Raw genomic sequence first — 19,609 nt, 5'->3', positions numbered from 1 at the left:
TAATTCATCTTGTACTCCTGCTAATGTCATTGAATCTACGAGCAGATCTTTCCAAGCTTCGGAGGATTGGCGATGAATCTCACCGTCATCCGCAGATTTGCACTCGGGTATATTGACGGAAGCGATCGAAAGCTGACTAATAGAGTTGTAAAACCGTGAATCTTCAAAATTAGCTACAGCTGATACCCTGCGAGTACTAGAAAATGGGGTTTCGCTTTCGAAATCAGATCTGTTGGCCTCTTTCTCAGCTTGATTAGCCAGAAGTTCCTCGTTGATTCGTTGACTTTGTTCGAGTTCTTCCATTAGTTGAATGTTTTTGGCCTTCTCTGCCGCCAATTCACGGGACAAATCTTTAACCTTATATTTTTTTCTTTGCTTCCCTACCGAAGGGACGCTAATATTTTCAACCGGTGAATTGCGCGTCATATCCTTCATTTTGTACCCTTGCTTCTGCGTTTGCATATGTTTCGCTGTAAGGTAGAGATAAAAAAAATGCCTGAAACAATTTGTATTTGTTGTGTTGAGACCGCTTCGCTCAATCATTCTGTTTTTTTTTTCGCGAGACCGCTCTGCTCTATTTTATTTTATTTTCTTGCAATGAGACCGCTTCGCTCATTTTTTTTCTTTTTGCAATGAGACTGCTTCGCTAATTTTTCTTGCAATGAGACCGCTTCGCTCATGCAATTCTTTCTCTGCAAATTGCATCATTTCGCCCTAAAAATTCTTTTCTACTTCCAATCTTTTTTTTTCTCACAAGCCTAGATAATCAGTCAATGAAATCACTTTTTTTTTAATTCACTCTACTTACGGGAATCGTTAGGGACGAAACGGACAACTGATTAACGGACGAAATGAATCGGGATTCCTGCAAGGTAACTGACGGATCAACCCGTTGCGTATTGGCGTGTTCTGTCGCTCCATCGAAATCTACGCTGCGGTCTTCTACAACGTTGTTTGCTCCTTGGAGATCTTTCAAAATAACAGCCGGATCCGCTCGGCGGGTACAAGAGTGCTTTGGCCCTCCGTCAAAATCCGAGCTGTCGTTCTCTGCGGCGTTGTTGGCTGTTTGAGATTCCTGTGAGCTAGATGTATGATCAGCTTGACGCACACTAAAGTTCGGTGTAGCTCCATTCATACTAAGGCAGCCGTTTTCTGCAGTAATAATTGCCATTTGCAATGCAGAAACATTGGCCTGCAGTTCCGCTTTTTGTGCTCGTTCTTTCGCTAATTCTTCCAACAAGGTTGTGGTTTGGATTCTCTCTTCTTCCAGTTGCTTTGCTAACGATTTTAGCGTAAATGCTTTCTGATGAGATTTCTCTCCCGTGTTCATACTCTTCTTCTTCTTTTTCTTGTTCGGGGAGTCACTGAAACAGACAAAACATTTTTTCTTCAAATTCATTTATATCTAATTTAATCTTTGCTCTTCCGAAATTGCATTTTCTTCGCTTGTATCAATCATTGGTTGCATGATGCAAATCCGCTCTTCCGTCGGATGCACTTTTTTACCAGCCGCCCTTCCGTCGGCCATTTTCTTATTTATTTTAAGTTCAATTTTGCTTTTTCTTGATGTTTTCAAATTGTTTTACTTACCTCCAGGGAGTAACTGCGCCATTCTGGTGATTTTTTTTTCTGTTCATCTTGGAGTTTGTAGCAATCACGTCCGCGCGCTGTAAATCTCGTCGAATGAAATGTAAAAAGTTGCACAAAGTTGCGATCAAACGCAAAAGTTTGCGTCAATTTTTTTTGCTGGTTGCCAATTTTATTTTACATTTGTGCTGTGCTAATATATTATTTAGTCATATTAAATCCTACGCAGATGACCAAATTGCATCATACGTATGGATCCGACAATTGATATTAATATTTTTTTGACTGCACTACGGTATCTGTATCCACTACAAAGAATAGGGTAGTTCTTTCGCGGCGTATTGAGAGAAAATGAAGTTAAACATGAGTGTAGCAGAAAGCATTGAGTATTTAAGCAAATTATACCATTTTTATCGTTTCTTCACTAGATACAGATGCTTAGAGGTTCATTTGAGATATACAAGTGAAAATACCAGGTAATAAACTTTATACACTAGTGAACAAACGTTACGGAAACGCTGCACAGTGGTTCGTCCATAGGCCAAAAATACAAAAAAAGTTTTTTTTTGTTTTCTGGTCATCATTGATTTAATGGATCGGTTATGAACCTGAGAATGAAGGAAAGCTGTTTTTGTTGGCCTATTTTATAAACAGTTCACTTTTGAGCACGAGATAAGTGAAGGTGTTCGACACTTGCAAAATCAGTTTGAGCAGACGTGTTTTTTTTTTACATTGTGTACATATGCGCTGTAAAACAAATTCAATTGCAATTTGCTTATTTTCTTCATAAGTCTTCAGAAAACAGGTATGTTTTGCTATTGCGGTGTTGTTTGCTTAAGTATGTGCTAAACTGAAATCATAATCAGTCGTAAGAGGGAACGTAGTAATAAAGTCAGAGAGCTCCACTCATACCTAAATTCATGTAAACTTTTAAATGTGTTCCGCGCGAGATGCTGTCACCAAATTACCACCAAATGGAAGATTTAGGATTTAAAAAAGATTTGCTTAAGGTTCCAGCTGCAAGTATTTGCATTTAAGTAGATGGCAAGCAGTAAAGATGGCTGGTTTTTCGTTTGAATTTTATAGTTTTTACATAGTTTCTTAGAAGGGTTGTGGTACATTCAGCTCAAATTTACAAATTTGTTCTTGAACCTTTGTCTATATTCGAGTTTTGATATTAGGTGTTGAAATACGGGAGGTTCCTGAGAAAATATCAAATTTGTTTGAAGTTATTCCAGAAGAAAAAATAGAAAAATAAAACCTAAATTAATCCACCTAGCGGTCAAACTCAGCCTTTCTCATTCAAACTTATTATTCGTAAAAATAGATTTACATGAATGCTTAAATCCAATAAAAGTATATTCACTTTTTGGGTTCTAAAATATTGATTTTGTAATTGAAGTATTAAATATGAAATTTGACATAATGTTAGTGCTTAAGAAATAGCGAAATAATAGAAATGACTCTTAATATCAAACAATTTCATCACGATTGATACCGGGAGCGTTCAAATAGTACGATACCACATTTATATTATGTTGAGCCCACGTGGGTGCCAGCCAAAATGGTCATCCCGAATTTAAAAAAAAAACCCCTATACAAAATGTTCACCTGCTCGAAAAAACACCCAGTGCAAAATTTCAGCTCAATCGGACTTAAAATGGGGTGGCGCCAAGGCGATTGAAGTTTGGCCTTTTTGAAAACCGAAAAATCACCCAGGCCCCCCCTTGGACACCCCCCTCGGACCCCAAGCCCCCCCTTGGACACTTTTTTGGAAAGACAGAATATTATCTACAGCTTTGTCGAAGACGCCACACCAATCAAACGAACCGATGCGCTTTTTTTATTTTATACTCATTTTTCACAATATTATGAACCACCGTATGCCGAATAAATGAACCATCCTAATGAAACATAATGTATTTGATGCTAGTTATAAAGTATATCATTATACAGGCTATTTCGAGAGACTAGTGATCAATTTCAAATGATAAATCCTAAACATTTTGAACTCCGCCTTCCACAATTGAAAAAACGACTGTCCCAGAGAGTCGATTTTTTCAAAAAAATTTTTTTCAGATGACACCAATTCTCGACGTTTCATGCGTTTTTAAATCATTTGGCATCAAAAAAAATTTTCGAAAACCGAAATTTTACGTACCCCTCCCTTGGGTGATTTTTCGGTTTTCAAACAGGCCAAACTTCAATCGCTTTGCGCCACCCCATTTTAAGTCCGATTGAGCTGAAATTTTGCACAGGGTGTTTTTTCGAGCAGGTGAACATTTTGTATAGGGTTTCTTTTTGAAATCCGGGATGACCATTTTGGCTGGCACCCACGTGGGGTCAACATAATTTAAATGTGGTATCGTACTATTTGAACGCTCTCGGTATCGATCGTGATAAAATTGTTTGATATTAAGAGTCATTTCTATTATTTCGCTATTTCTTAAGCACTAACATTACGTCAAATTTCATATTTAATACTTCAATTACAACATCAATATTTTAGAACCCAAAAAGTGAATTTTGTCACGTTTTTCCATACGATGATTGGCACCCTAGCCCACATATATCGATCAAAGCAGGTATAGCTTTAAATTGTCTTTGAATTTCTTTTCGTTCCATAACTTTTGAACCACATATCAAGTTGTTATGAAGTAAGTTATTTGTAAGTTTAAGAGATAACTCGTTCGTATGACACTAGTTCGATCGTGTACTCTTTGAGATAATAGACTTTCGTTGTTATTACAATTTAATACATAACGGTTGCTTAAGTTCGATTATAATCGAATGAAATGAGAACGTATAGAGCAGCCGAATTATGAAACCACTTGTTCAATCATGATTCATCAGTCAACCCTTAACTAGCCCGTTCATCTGATATCAATATTGTTCAAATCGGTTGTGTAGTTTCTGAGATAATGAAGTTTCGTGATTTTCACATTTCGATACATTACAGAAGAAGTTGCCGTCCGATTACAGTTAAATTCAATAGGGTGTTATGAGGCAGCTGGACCTCTCATTTGACACTAATTTAGTGAAAATCGGTTCAGCCATCTCTGAGAAAAGTGAGTGAGTTTAAGTAGTCTTGTGAAAATTTTACTTTTCATAGCTGGATTTCACATTTTTAAACATAACAGACAAAATAATAGTCCGATTGCCAATAAAATCAATAGGGTTTTATGGGGCAACTAGACCTTCCATTTGACACCGATTTTATGAAAATCGGTCTAGCCATCTCTGAGAAACATGAGTGAGATTGAATAGTCTCGAGAACACGTTTCTTTCCATAACTTTTGAACTACATGTCTTTATGAAATTTGAAAGTTAAGGGTTTTTTAGGTAGCCCGTTCATTTGATACCAATGTTCCAATGTGTTCAAATCGGTTGTGTAATTACTGAGATAATGAAGTTTTGTGATTTTAACATTTTGATACATAACCTCTAAACTAAAAATCCGATTACGATAAAATTCAATAGGGTCTTATGGGGCAACTAGACCTTTCATTTTCAATTAATCTCATGAAAATCGGTCCCGCCATCTCTGAGGAAATCGAGTGAGATTGGGAGACCGTTACATACACACACACACACACATACAGAAAATGCTCAGCTCGTTGAACTAAGTCGATTGATATACGAGATTCGACCCTTTGGAGCACTTTTATACCTTTGGTGTTTTATACATGCTTACCCTATCGTTGAAGATTATTTAAATTGATTTTTTAACACGCTAACATTTGCATGAAATAATGGCAATTCCACGATAATTACGAATGTCAGATTTAGCGCCAGATTTGAAAATTCGCACTAAATATAAGGTTTACCAAAGTTCTGAAAAAATTCCATTTTTCAGAGACATATTAAAGAGGTATAGTAAAGGTGTAGATAGTTCTTCTGCCAAGTTTTTGAGAAAAATAGGAGCTATTCTGTCAGGCCCAGGACCTTTCGTAGCGTCTAAATTTTTAAGTGCGTTCTGAATTTCGAATTCAGATATTTGATTGACAGATAAAGAATTCGAATATTCAGGAAAATACGAGAAATATTCGCGGTCGCGGTTTCTTCAAATGTGGTGTATATTTCTTGAAAAAAAAAGTGGCAAAAAGACTATTTCATTACTAGTGTGTCCTACATTACTGTCAAGATGCATTCGTGATGGAAAGTTGTTACTCTTTAGTTTGGTTTTTACGTAATTGAAGAAGTACTTAGGGCAAGACTTGATTTGATGTTCGATTTTACGGTTATGTTCTTCATGTGCAATTTCAATGGCTGCGTCAATTTGAAGATTTTCGCTATTGTTGTCTCTTTTGCCTTTCTCCTAGAAAGGTATAGCAATCACTTGCAAAACCGAAAGTATAAAAGTGCTCCAAAGGGCCGAATGGCATATATCACTCGACTCAGCTCGACGAGCTGAGCATTTTCTGTATGTGTGTGTGTCTGTGTGAGTGTGTGTATGTGCAGATTTTTATTCTCACTCACTTTTCTCAGAGATGGCTGGACCGATTTTCATGAAATTAATTGCAAATGAATGGTCTTGTTGCCCCATAAGACCCTATTGAATTTTATTGTAATCGGATTTTTAGTTTAGAGGTTATGTTTAAAAATGTAAAAATCATGAAACATCAATATCTCAAAAACTACACAACCGATTTGAACAAAATTGGTCTCAAAAGAACGGGCTACCGAGAAATCCCTTAAGTTTTGAATTTCATGAAGATTGAACTTGTGGTTCAAAAGTAATGAAAAGAAACGTGTTCTGAAGACTGTTTAATCTCACTCATGTTTCTCAGAGATGGCTGTACCGATTTTCAAAAAATCAGTGTCAAATGGAAGGTCTAATTGCCCCATAAGACCCTATTGATTTGTTTTGCAATCGGACTATTACTTTGCCTGTTATGTTTAAAAATGTGAAATCCAGCTATGAAAAGGAACATATTACGAAGACTACTTGGACTCACTCACTTTTCTCAAATGAAATGGTCTTTCAAATGAATGGTCTAGCTGCCTCAGAAGATCCTATTGAATTTTACTGTAATCGAACTGTAACTTCATTTGTAATGTGCCGACTTGTGAAAATCACGAAACTTCATTATCTCAGAAACTACACAACCGATTTGATTATTATTATCAGATGAGCGGGCTAGTTAAGGGTTGACTGATGAATTATGATTGAACACGCGGTTTCAAAGTTTGGCTGCCCTATACGTTCCCATTTCATTTGATAATAATCGAATTTAAGAAACCGTTATGTATTATTACGTACTTTATTGAACATAGCTAGTGTCATACGAACGAGTCATCTTTCGAACTTACAAATAACAAACTTCATAACAATTTGATATGTGGTTCAGAACTTATGGAAAGAAAAGAAATTCAAAGACTATTTAAAACTATACCTGCTTTGATTGATATATGTGGCCTCAACATAATTCAAATGTGCTATCGTAATATTTGAACGTTCCAAATTCATTGATTCCTTGCGATGTGTTCAAAGTCTGCAAATGCACGACGAATCGGCCATAGGATATGATCAAAGTAAAATAACAACTCGTTTGAAATAATTGGTTTCATTGAAATGACAACATCCTCGACTTTTGGCTTCTGTACATCGCATTAATTCTGAATATATTCATATTGGGTGGTATTCGGTCATTTCCAGCAGACTTTCTGGCATAAATCTGACACCGGAAATACCCATATTGGGAGGTATTTAGTTATTTTGGTTGTTTTCCACAAACTAAAAGTGGTCGTCTTTAAATTCAAAATAGTGTCCAGGGTCAAGTTTCTATGCATCATTTCGATTACGGAAATATCCATATTGAGTATTATTCGGTCATTTTCGACTGTTTGCTGGAAGTTGCCATTTAGCAATTCAAAATGGTGCCTGGGGTCAATTGTTAGCTCATTGCATCATTCTGGTTCCACACAATTAATTTATCTCGGCAAACTTCCCAACAGCTGATTGAGCTCAGCGAAGTTTTTAACAAATGTCAGCAATATATTTCGACGAACACTCAGCAAATATATAGCTTTACCGTAAACCAGCAAGTATTGACATTTCATTTGCCGATATTTTTGAAAATTCCACCGAAAACTTGTAGAACATTTCGTTGAATTTATCAGCTGTTGAGTTCTCGGCAATAAAATCTAGGTGTGCAGAAATACTCATATTGGATGGTATTTGGTTATTTTAGGCTGTTTTTCACAAACCGGAAGTCGCCATCTTGGGTTTCAAAATGGTATTTTAGATTATTTCTGGCCTCTGAGCGTCATTCTGGTTGAATTTTTTAGAGGTAACAAATATGTCCATAATGGTTCGACGCCCCTCCCTCTTCTGGAAGCACATGTTCCTGGGAAACAGCCGAAAATGATCGAATAACACCCAATACCGGAAGTCGCCATCTTATAATTCAAAATAGTATCTGTGGTAAATTTTAGCTCCTGTGTATCATTCTAGATCCGGATATTGTTATATTGGGTAAAAATCAGCCATTTTTGGCTCTTTTCCAGAAACCGGAAGTTGCCATCTTACAATCCGAAATGTTGCCTGAGGTCGATTATGGAACATATTTGTTACCTCTAAAAACATTCAGTTGCCAAATTTGGTTCCATTTAGTGGGTTAGCTCTCGAGATGTGCAGAAATTTGTGTTTCATTTGTATTGAACCCCTCCTTTCCAGAAAAGGTAGGGGTGTCGAACCATTATGGACATATTTGTTACCCCTAAAAACACTCACATGCTAAATTTGGTTCCCTTTACTCGGTTAGTTCTCGAGATGTGCAGAAATTTGTGTTTTATTTGTATGGAACCCCTCCTCTCCAGAAAAGGAAGGGGCGTTCAACTATTATGAACATACTAGCTGACCCGGCAAACTTCGGCCCGCCTATTTTTGTGTTTAATTTAATAATTTTCATCATTCCAAATTCATTGATTTCTTGCGATTTGTTTATATCGTTTGAAATTATTGGTTTTATCGGAATGACAACATACTCGTCTTTTGCCTTTAGTACATCACCTCTATTCCGGAAATACTCATATTAGGTGGTATTCAGTTATTTTCATTGTTTTCCAGAAACTGAAAGTGGTCATCTTCGAATTCAAGATGGTGTTCAGGGTCGATGCTTGGCTTCTATACATTATTTCGATTACGAAAATATTCATATGTAGTATTATTCGGCTGTTTCCCAGAAGTTGCCATCTTACAATTTGAAATGGTGTCTGAGGTCAATTTTTTGCTTCATGCATCATTCTGGTTAAAGAAACACTCATATTGGGTGGTATTTGGTCACTTAAGGCTTATTTCAGAAACCGGAAGTCACCATCCTGGATTTTAAAATGGCATTTGGAGACAATTTCTGGCCCCTGAGCGTCATTCTGGTTTAAGAAACACCCATAATAGGTGATATTTAGTCATTTTCGGCTGTTTTCCAGGAACCGGAAGTCACCATCTAAGAATTCAAAATGGTGTCTGTGGTCGACTTTAGCTCCTGTGTATCATTCTGGTATCGAAGCATCTCATATTGGATGGAAATCGGCCATTTTTGGCTATTTTTCAGATCATAACAGTCCCGGAAATACCCATATTGAGTGTTATTTAGTCATGTGCCATTGTTGTTTAAGAACCGGAAGTTGCCATATTGAATTTCAAAATGGCATTTGGAGACAATTTCTGGCTTCTGAGCGTCATTTTGTTTAAAGAAACACCCATATTAGGTGGTATTTGGTCATTTTCGGCAGTTTTCCAGTCACCGGAAGTCGCCATCTTACAATTCAAAATGTTGTCTGAGGTCGATTTGAGGCTTCAGTGCATCATAACAATCCCGGAAATACCCATATTTGGTCATTTGCCGCTGTTTTTCAGAAACCGGAAGTCGCCATCTTGGATTTCAAAATGGCATTTGGAGACAATTTCTGGCCTCTGAGCGTTATTCCGGTTAAAAAAACACCCATATTAGGTGGTATTTGGTCATTTTCGGCAGTTTTCCAGTCACCGGAAGTCGCCATTTTACAACTCAAAATGTTGTCGGAGGTCGATTGGTGGTTCGGTGCATCATCACGATTTCGGAAATACCTATATTGGGTGATATTTGGTCATATCCCGCTGTTTTTCCGAAGCCGGAAGTCGCCATCTTGGATTTTAAAATGATATTTGGAGACATTTTTCGGATAGAAACCGGAAGTTTCCATCTTAAATTTAACAATGGCGTCTGGAGTCGAAAATTTTTCTTGCTCAGCAACCTCAACATATCAAATTTGGTTCCATTTGCTTGATCATTTCTCGAGATGTGCAGAAATTTGTGTGGAACCCCTCTTTTCAGAAGAAGGAGGGGTGTCGAAACATTATAGACATCTTTGTTACCCTTAAAAATGTTCACCTGGCGAATTTGGTTCCATTTTTTTGGTTAGTTCTCGAGATGTGCAGAAATTTGTGTTTCATTTGTTTGGAACCCCTCCCTCACATAAGAGAGAGGAGTGTCGAACCATTATGGACATATTTGTTATTTTTTTTCTTGTAGGAGCCTATGACCACTGCTACCATTAGTTAGATATATTGTGGTATACTCCGCGTTACTTTATATGCACTGTCAGTTCGTTCCATCACTATGGGTATCAGTGATAGTCGCCCCCATACTTTGAATTTCACCCCAAGAAGGTATGGCTTCTTTGATGAAGTTCCTTACCTTAGTTAGTTCAGCAGACCATATCTCGTTAGGCGTAAGGACACCTTTCCCAAGAATACGCAGTCTTCGCTGAATCAGTGCGCTGCATTGGCATAGTAAGTGTTCCGAGGTTTCTACTTCAGAATTACAGAAACGACATATGTCATCTGTCAGTTTACCTATTTTTTTAAGGTGATACCTACTCGGACAGTGTCCAGTCAGTAGGCCAGTAAACGTACTCAGATCAGCTTTATTCATACTGAGTAGGTTCCGTGTGATTCTATTACATGGTGTAATGAATAGTTTAGATTGTCTTGCTTTGGAGTAAGCCCTCCAGTTGGCATCAATCATCATTAATTCCCAGCCTCTGAGCTCAGATTTTAAACAGGATGAAGATACCCCACAGAATGGCTCCGGCCCGATGAATGCAGTTGAAGAACCAATTCTTGCTAGGAGATCGGCTTTTTCATTACCTTCTATACCACAGTGACCAGGCACCCAGTATAGATTAACAAACAATTAACAAAGCATAGTTGCCTTCCAAGATTAACGCTTGGAAGGCAACTATGCTGACCATGGACATATTTGTTACCTCTTAAACATTTACATGCCAAATTTGGTTCTATTTGGTGGATTGGTTCTCGAGCTGTTCGAAATTGGTTTCTTTTGTATGGGACCCCTCCCTTTTAAAAGAGAGAGGGGCGTCAAACTGTTATGGATATATTTGATACCGCTAAAAACATCCACCTCCCCAATTTGGTTCCATTTACTTGGTTAGTTTTCGAGATGTGCATGAATTTGTGTTTCATTTGTATGGAACACCTCCCTTCCACAATCCGAAATGTTGCCTGAGGTCGATTATGGAACATATTTGTTACCTCTAAAAACATTCAGTTGCCAAATTTGGTTCCATTTAGTGGATTAGCTCTCGAGATGTGCTGAAATTTGTGTTTCATTTGTATTGAAACCCTCCTTTCCAGAAAAGGCAGGGGTGTCGAACCATTATGGACATATTTGTTACCCCTAAAAACACTCACATGCTAAATTTGGTTCCCTTTACTCGGTTAGTTCTCGAGATGTGCAGAAATTTGTGTTTTATTTGTATGAAACCCCTCCTCTCCAGAAAAGGAAGGGGCGTTCAACTATTATGAACATACTAGCTGACCCGGCAAACTTCGTCCCGCCTATTTTTGTGTTTAATTTAATAATTTTCATCATTCCAAATTCATTGATTTCTTGCGATTTGTTTATATCGTTTGAAATTATTGGTTTTATCGGAATGACAACATCCTCGTCTTTTGCCTTTAGTACATCACCTCTATTCCGGAAATACTCATATTAGGTGGTATTCAGTTATTTTCATTGTTTTCCAGAAACTGAAAGTGGTCATCTTCGAATTCAAGATGGTGTTCAGGGTCGATGCTTGGCTTCTATACATTATTTCGATTACGAAGATATTCATATGTAGTATTATTCGGCTGTTTCCCAGAAGTTGCCATCTTACAATTTGAAATGGTGTCTGAGGTCAATTTTTTGCTTCATGCATCATTCTGGTTAAAGAAACACTCATATTGGGTGGTATTTGGTCACTTAAGGCTTATTTCAGAAACCGGAAGTCACCATCCTGGATTTTAAAATGGCATTTGGAGACAATTTCTGGCCCCTGAGCGTCATTCTGGTTTAAGAAACACCCATAATAGGTGATATTTAGTCATTTTCGGCTGTTTTCCAGGAACCGGAAGTCACCATCTAAGAATTCAAAATGGTGTCTGTGGTCGACTTTAGCTCCTGTGTATCATTCTGGTATCGAAGCATCTCATATTGGATGGAAATCGGCCATTTTTGGCTATTTTTCAGATCATAACAGTCCCGGAAATACCCATATTGAGTGTTATTTAGTCATGTGCCATTGTTGTTTAAGAACCGGAAGTTGCCATATTGAATTTCAAAATGGCATCTTGGATTTCAAAATGGCATTTGGAGACAATTTCTGGCCTCTGAGCGTTATTCCGGTTAAAAAAACACCCATATTAGGTGGTATTTGGTCATTTTCGGCAGTTTTCCAGTCACCGGAAGTCGCCATTTTACAACTCAAAATGTTGTCGGAGGTCGATTGGTGGTTTCAGTGCATCATCACGATTTCGGAAATACCCATATTGGGTGATATTTGGTCATATCCCGCTGTTTTTCCGAAACCGGAAGTCGCCATCTTGGATTTTAAAATGATATTTGGAGACATTTTTCGGATAGAAACCGGAAGTTTCCATCTTAAATTTAACAATGGCGTCTGGAGTCGAAAATTTTTCTTGCTCTCAGCAACCTCAACATATCAAATTTGGTTCCATTTGCTTGATCATTTCTCGAGATGTGCAGAAATTTGTGTGGAACCCCTCTTTTCAGAAGAAGGAGGGGTGTCGAAACATTATAGACATCTTTGTTACCTCTAAAAATGTTCACCTGGCGAATTTGGTTCCATTTTTTTGGTTAGTTCTCGAGATGTGCAGAAATTTGTGTTTCATTTGTTTGGAACCCCTCCCTCACATAAGAGAGAGGAGTGTCGAACCATTATGGACATATTTGTTATTTTTTTTCTTGTAGGAGCCTATGACCACTGCTACCATTAGTTAGATATATTGTGGTATACTCCGCGTTACTTTATATGCACTGTCAGTTCGTTCCATCACTATGGGTATCAGTGATAGTCGCCCCCATACTTTGAATTTCACCCCAAGAAGGTATGGCTTCTTTGATGAAGTTCCTTACCTTAGTTAGTTCAGCAGACCATCTCGTTAGGCGTAAGGACACCTTTCCCAAGAATACGCCGTCTTCGCTGAATCAGTGCGCTGCATTGGCATAGTAAGTGTTCCGAGGTTTCTACTTCAGAATTACAGAAACGACATATGTCATCTGTCAGTTTACCTATTTTTTTAAGGTGATACCTACTCGGACAGTGTCCAGTCAGTAGGCCAGTAAACGTACTCAGATCAGCTTTATTCATACTGAGTAGGTTCCGTGTGATTCTATTACATGGTGTAATGAATAGTTTAGATTGTCTTGCTTTGGAGTAAGCCCTCCAGTTGGCATCAATCATCATTAATTCCCAGCCTCTGAGCTCAGATTTTAAACAGGATGAAGATACCCCACAGAATGGCTCCGGCCCGATGAATGCAGTTGAAGAACCAATTCTTGCTAGGAGATCGGCTTTTTCATTACCTTCTATACCACAGTGACCAGGCACCCAGTATAGATTAACAAACAATTAACAAAGCATAGTTGCCTTCCAAGATTAACGCTTGGAAGGCAACTATGCTGACCATGGACATATTTGTTACCTCTTAAACATTTACATGCCAAATTTGGTTCTATTTGGTGGATTGGTTCTCGAGCTGTTCGAAATTGGTTTCTTTTGTATGGGACCCCTCCCTTTTAAAAGAGAGAGGGGCGTCAAACTGTTATGGATATATTTGATACCGCTAAAAACATCCACCTCCCCAATTTGGTTCCATTTACTTGGTTAGTTTTCGAGATGTGCATGAATTTGTGTTTCATTTGTATGGAACACCTCCCTTCCACAATCCGAAATGTTGCCTGAGGTCGATTATGGAACATATTGGTTACCTCTAAAAACATTCAGTTGCCAAATTTGGTTCCATTTAGTGGATTAGCTCTCGAGATGTGCAGAAATTTGTGTTTCATTTGTATTGAACCCCTCCTTTCCAGAAAAGGCAGGGGTGTCGAACCATTATGGACATATTTGTTACCCCTAAAAACACTCACATGCTAAATTTGGTTCCCTTTACTCGGTTAGTTCTCGAGATGTGCAGAAATTTGTGTTTTATTTGTATGGAACCCCTCCTCTCCAGAAAAGGAAGGGGCGTTCAACTATTATGAACATACTAGCTGACCCGGCAAACTTCGTCCCGCCTATTTTTGTGTTTAATTTAATAATTTTCATCATTCCAAATTCATTGATTTCTTGCGATTTGTTTATATCGTTTGAAATTATTGGTTTTATCGGAATGACAACATCCTCGTCTTTTGCCTTTAGTACATCACCTCTATTCCGGAAATACTCATATTAGGTGGTATTCAGTTATTTTCATTGTTTTCCAGAAACTGAAAGTGGTCATCTTCGAATTCAAGATGGTGTTCAGGGTCGATGCTTGGCTTCTATACATTATTTCGATTACGAAAATATTCATATGTAGTATTATTCGGCTGTTTCCCAGAAGTTGCCATCTTACAATTTGAAATGGTGTCTGAGGTCAATTTTTTGCTTCATGCATCATTCTGGTTAAAGAAACACTCATATTGGGTGGTATTTGGTCACTTAAGGCTTATTTCAGAAACCGGAAGTCACCATCCTGGATTTTAAAATGGCATTTGGAGACAATTTCTGGCCCCTGAGCGTCATTCTGGTTTAAGAAACACCCATAATAGGTGATATTTAGTCATTTTCGGCTGTTTTCCAGGAACCGGAAGTCACCATCTAAGAATTCAAAATGGTGTCTGTGGTCGACTTTAGCTCCTGTGTATCATTCTGGTATCGAAGCATCTCATATTGGATGGAAATCGGCCATTTTTGGCTATTTTTCAGATCATAACAGTCCCGGAAATACCCATATTGAGTGTTATTTAGTCATGTGCCATTGTTGTTTAAGAACCGGAAGTTGCCATATTGAATTTCAAAATGGCATTTGGAGACAATTTCTGGCTTCTGAGCGTCATTTTGTTTAAAGAAACACCCATATTAGGTGGTATTTGGTCATTTTCGTCTTTTATCCAGTCACCGGAAGTCGCCATCTTACAATTCAAAATGTTGTCTGAGGTCGATTTGAGGCTTCAGTGCATCATAACAATCCCGGAAATACCCATATTTGGTCATTTGCCGCTGTTTTTCAGAAACCGGAAGTCGCCATCTTGGATTTCAAAATGGCATTTGGAGACAATTTCTGGCCTCTGAGCGTTATTCCGGTTAAAAAAACACCCATATTAGGTGGTATTTGGTCATTTTTGGCAGTTTTCCAGTCACCGGAAGTCGCCATTTTACAACTCAAAATGTTGTCGGAGGTCGATTGGTGGTTTCAGTGCATCATCACGATTTCGGAAATACCCATATTGGGTGATATTTGGTCATATCCCGCTGTTTTTCCGAAACCGGAAGTCGCCATCTTGGATTTTAAAATGATATTTGGAGACATTTTTCGGATAGAAACCGGAAGTTTCCATCTTAAATTTAACAATGGCGTCTGGAGTCGAAAATTTTTCTTGCTCTCAGCAACCTCAACATATCAAATTTGGTTCCATTTGCTTGGTCATTTCTCGAGATGTGCAGAAATTTGTGTGGAACCCCTCTTTTCAGAAGAAGGAGGGGTGTCGAAACATTATAGACATCTTTGTTACCCCTAAAAATGTTCACCTGGCGAATTTGGTTCCATTTTTTTGGTTAGTTCTCGAGATGTGCAGAAATTTGTGTTTCATTTGTTTGGAACCCCTCCCTCACATAAGAGAGAGGAGTGTCGAACCATTATGGACATATTTGTTATTTTTTTTCTTGTAGGAGCCTATGACCACTGCTACCATTAGTTAGATATATTGTGGTATACTCCGCGTTACTTTATATGCACTGTCAGTTCGTTCCATCACTATGGGTATCAGTGATAGTCGCCCCCATACTTTGAATTTCACCCCAAGAAGGTATGGCTTCTTTGATGAAGTTCCTTACCTTAGTTAGTTCAGCAGACCATATCTCGTTAGGCGTAAGGACACCTTTCCCAAGAATACGCAGTCTTCGCTGAATCAGTGCGCTGCATTGGCATAGTAAGTGTTCCGAGGTTTCTACTTCAGAATTACAGAAACGACATATGTCATCTGTCAGTTTACCTATTTTTTTAAGGTGATACCTACTCGGACAGTGTCCAGTCAGTAGGCCAGTAAACGTACTCAGATCAGCTTTATTCATACTGAGTAGGTTCCGTGTGATTCTATTACATGGTGTAATGAATAGTTTAGATTGTCTTGCTTTGGAGTAAGCCCTCCAGTTGGCATCAATCATCATTAATTCCCAGCCTCTGAGCTCAGATTTTAAACAGGATGAAGATACCCCACAGAATGGCTCCGGCCCGATGAATGCAGTTGAAGAACCAATTCTTGCTAGGAGATCGGCTTTTTCATTACCTTCTATACCACAGTGACCAGGCACCCAGTATAGATTAACAAACAATTAACAAAGCATAGTTGCCTTCCAAGATTAACGCTTGGAAGGCAACTATGCTGACCATGGACATATTTGTTACCTCTTAAACATTTACATGCCAAATTTGGTTCTATTTGGTGGATTGGTTCTCGAGCTGTTCGAAATTGGTTTCTTTTGTATGGGACCCCTCCCTTTTAAAAGAGAGAGGGGCGTCAAACTGTTATGGATATATTTGATACCGCTAAAAACATCCACCTCCCCAATTTGGTTCCATTTACTTGGTTAGTTTTCGAGATGTGCATGAATTTGTGTTTCATTTGTATGGAACACCTCCCTTCCACAATCCGAAATGTTGCCTGAGGTCGATTATGGAACATATTTGTTACCTCTAAAAACATTCAGTTGCCAAATTTGGTTCCATTTAGTGGATTAGCTCTCGAGATGTGCAGAAATTTGTGTTTCATTTGTATTGAACCCCTCCTTTCCAGAAAAGGCAGGGGTGTCGAACCATTATGGACATATTTGTTACCCCTAAAAACACTCACATGCTAAATTTGGTTCCCTTTACTCGGTTAGTTCTCGAGATGTGCAGAAATTTGTGTTTTATTTGTATGGAACCCCTCCTCTCCAGAAAAGGAAGGGGCGTTCAACTATTATGAACATACTAGCTGACCCGGCAAACTTCGTCCCGCCTATTTTTGTGTTTAATTTAATAATTTTCATCATTCCAAATTCATTGATTTCTTGCGATTTGTTTATATCGTTTGAAATTATTGGTTTTATCGGAATGACAACATCCTCGTCTTTTGCCTTTAGTACATCACCTCTATTCCGGAAATACTCATATTAGGTGGTATTCAGTTATTTTCATTGTTTTCCAGAAACTGAAAGTGGTCATCTTCGAATTCAAGATGGTGTTCAGGGTCGATGCTTGGCTTCTATACATTATTTCGATTACGAAAATATTCATATGTAGTATTATTCGGCTGTTTCCCAGAAGTTGCCATCTTACAATTTGAAATGGTGTCTGAGGTCAATTTTTTGCTTCATGCATCATTCTGGTTAAAGAAACACTCATATTGGGTGGTATTTGGTCACTTAAGGCTTATTTCAGAAACCGGAAGTCACCATCCTGGATTTTAAAATGGCATTTGGAGACAATTTCTGGCCCCTGAGCGTCATTCTGGTTTAAGAAACACCCATAATAGGTGATATTTAGTCATTTTCGGCTGTTTTCCAGGAACCGGAAGTCACCATCTAAGAATTCAAAATGGTGTCTGTGGTCGACTTTAGCTCCTGTGTATCATTCTGGTATCGAAGCATCTCATATTGGATGGAAATCGGCCATTTTTGGCTATTTTTCAGATCATAACAGTCCCGGAAATACCCATATTGAGTGTTATTTAGTCATGTGCCATTGTTGTTTAAGAACCGGGAGTTGCCATATTGAATTTCAAAATGGCATTTGGAGACAATTTCTGGCTTCTGAGCGTCATTTTGTTTAAAGAAACACCCATATTAGGTGGTATTTGGTCATTTTCGTCTTTTATCCAGTCACCGGAAGTCGCCATCTTACAATTCAAAATGTTGTCTGAGGTCGATTTGAGGCTTCAGTGCATCATAACAATCCCGGAAATACCCATATTTGGTCATTTGCCGCTGTTTTTCAGAAACCGAAAGTCGCCATCTTGGATTTCAAAATGGCATTTGGAGACAATTTCTGGCCTCTGAGCGTTATTCCGGTTAAAAAAACACCCATATTAGGTGGTATTTGGTCATTTTCGGCAGTTTTCCAGTCACCGGAAGTCGCCATTTTACAACTCAAAATGTTGTCGGAGGTCGATTGGTGGTTTCAGTGCATCATCACGATTTCGGAAATACCCATATTGGGTGATATTTGGTCATATCCCGCTGTTTTTCCGAAACCGGAAGTCGCCATCTTGGATTTTAAAATGATATTTGGAGACATTTTTCGGATAGAAACCGGAAGTTTCCATCTTAAATTTAACAATGGCGTCTGGAGTCGAAAATTTTTCTTGCTCTCAGCAACCTCAACATATCAAATTTGGTTCCATTTGCTTGATCATTTCTCGAGATGTGCAGAAATTTGTGTGGAACCCCTCTTTTCAGAAGAAGGAGGGGTGTCGAAACATTATAGACATCTTTGTTACCCCTAAAAATGTTCACCTGGCGAATTTGGTTCCATTTTTTTGGTTAGTTCTCGAGATGTGCAGAAATTTGTGTTTCATTTGTTCGGAACCCCTCCCTCACATAAGAGAGAGGAGTGTCGAACCATTATGGACATATTTGTTATTTTTTTTCTTGTAGGAGCCTATGACCACTGCTACCATTAGTTAGATATATTGTGGTATACTCCGCGTTACTTTATATGCACTGTCAGTTCGTTCCATCACTATGGGTATCAGTGATAGTCGCCCCCATACTTTGAATTTCACCCCAAGAAGGTATGGCTTCTTTGATGAAGTTCCTTACCTTAGTTAGTTCAGCAGACCATATCTCGTTAGGCGTAAGGACACCTTTCCCAAGAATACGCAGTCTTCGCTGAATCAGTGCGCTGCATTGGCATAGTAAGTGTTCCGAGGTTTCTACTTCAGAATTACCGAAACGACATATGTCATCTGTCAGTTTACCTATTTTTTTAAGGTGATACCTACTCGGACAGTGTCCAGTCAGTAGGCCAGTAAACGTACTCAGATCAGCTTTATTCATACTGAGTAGGTTCCGTGTGATTCTATTACATGGTGTAATGAATAGTTTAGATTGTCTTGCTTTGGAGTAAGCCCTCCAGTTGGCATCAATCATCATTAATTCCCAGCCTCTGAGCTCAGATTTTAAACAGGATGAAGATACCCCACAGAATGGCTCCGGCCCGATGAATGCAGTTGAAGAACCAATTCTTGCTAGGAGATCGGCTTTTTTATTACCTTCTATACCACAGTGACCAGGCACCCAGTATAGATTAACAAACAATTAACAAAGCATAGTTGCCTTCCAAGATTAACGCTTGGAAGGCAACTATGCTGACCATGGACATATTTGTTACCTCTTAAACATTTACATGCCAAATTTGGTTCTATTTGGTGGATTGGTTCTCGAGCTGTTCGAAATTGGTTTCTTTTGTATGGGACCCCTCCCTTTTAAAAGA

At 38.4% G+C, this 19,609-nt stretch overlaps 1 protein-coding gene across 3 annotated transcripts in view; it reads left to right on the top strand.

Moving 5' to 3' along the window:
* Positions 1–19,609, top strand: part of LOC129726405 (DNA topoisomerase 3-beta) — a 297,697-nt gene that overhangs the window by 120,123 nt on the left and 157,965 nt on the right. The gene's annotated exons all lie outside the window — the stretch shown is intronic.

The sequence above is a fragment of the Wyeomyia smithii genome, chromosome 3 (genome assembly GCF_029784165.1).
Source record: "Wyeomyia smithii strain HCP4-BCI-WySm-NY-G18 chromosome 3, ASM2978416v1, whole genome shotgun sequence".
Lineage (NCBI taxonomy): Eukaryota > Metazoa > Arthropoda > Insecta > Diptera > Culicidae > Wyeomyia > Wyeomyia smithii.
Note: the sequence above shows the minus strand (reverse complement) of the source record. Positions and strands in the feature narration are given on the sequence as shown.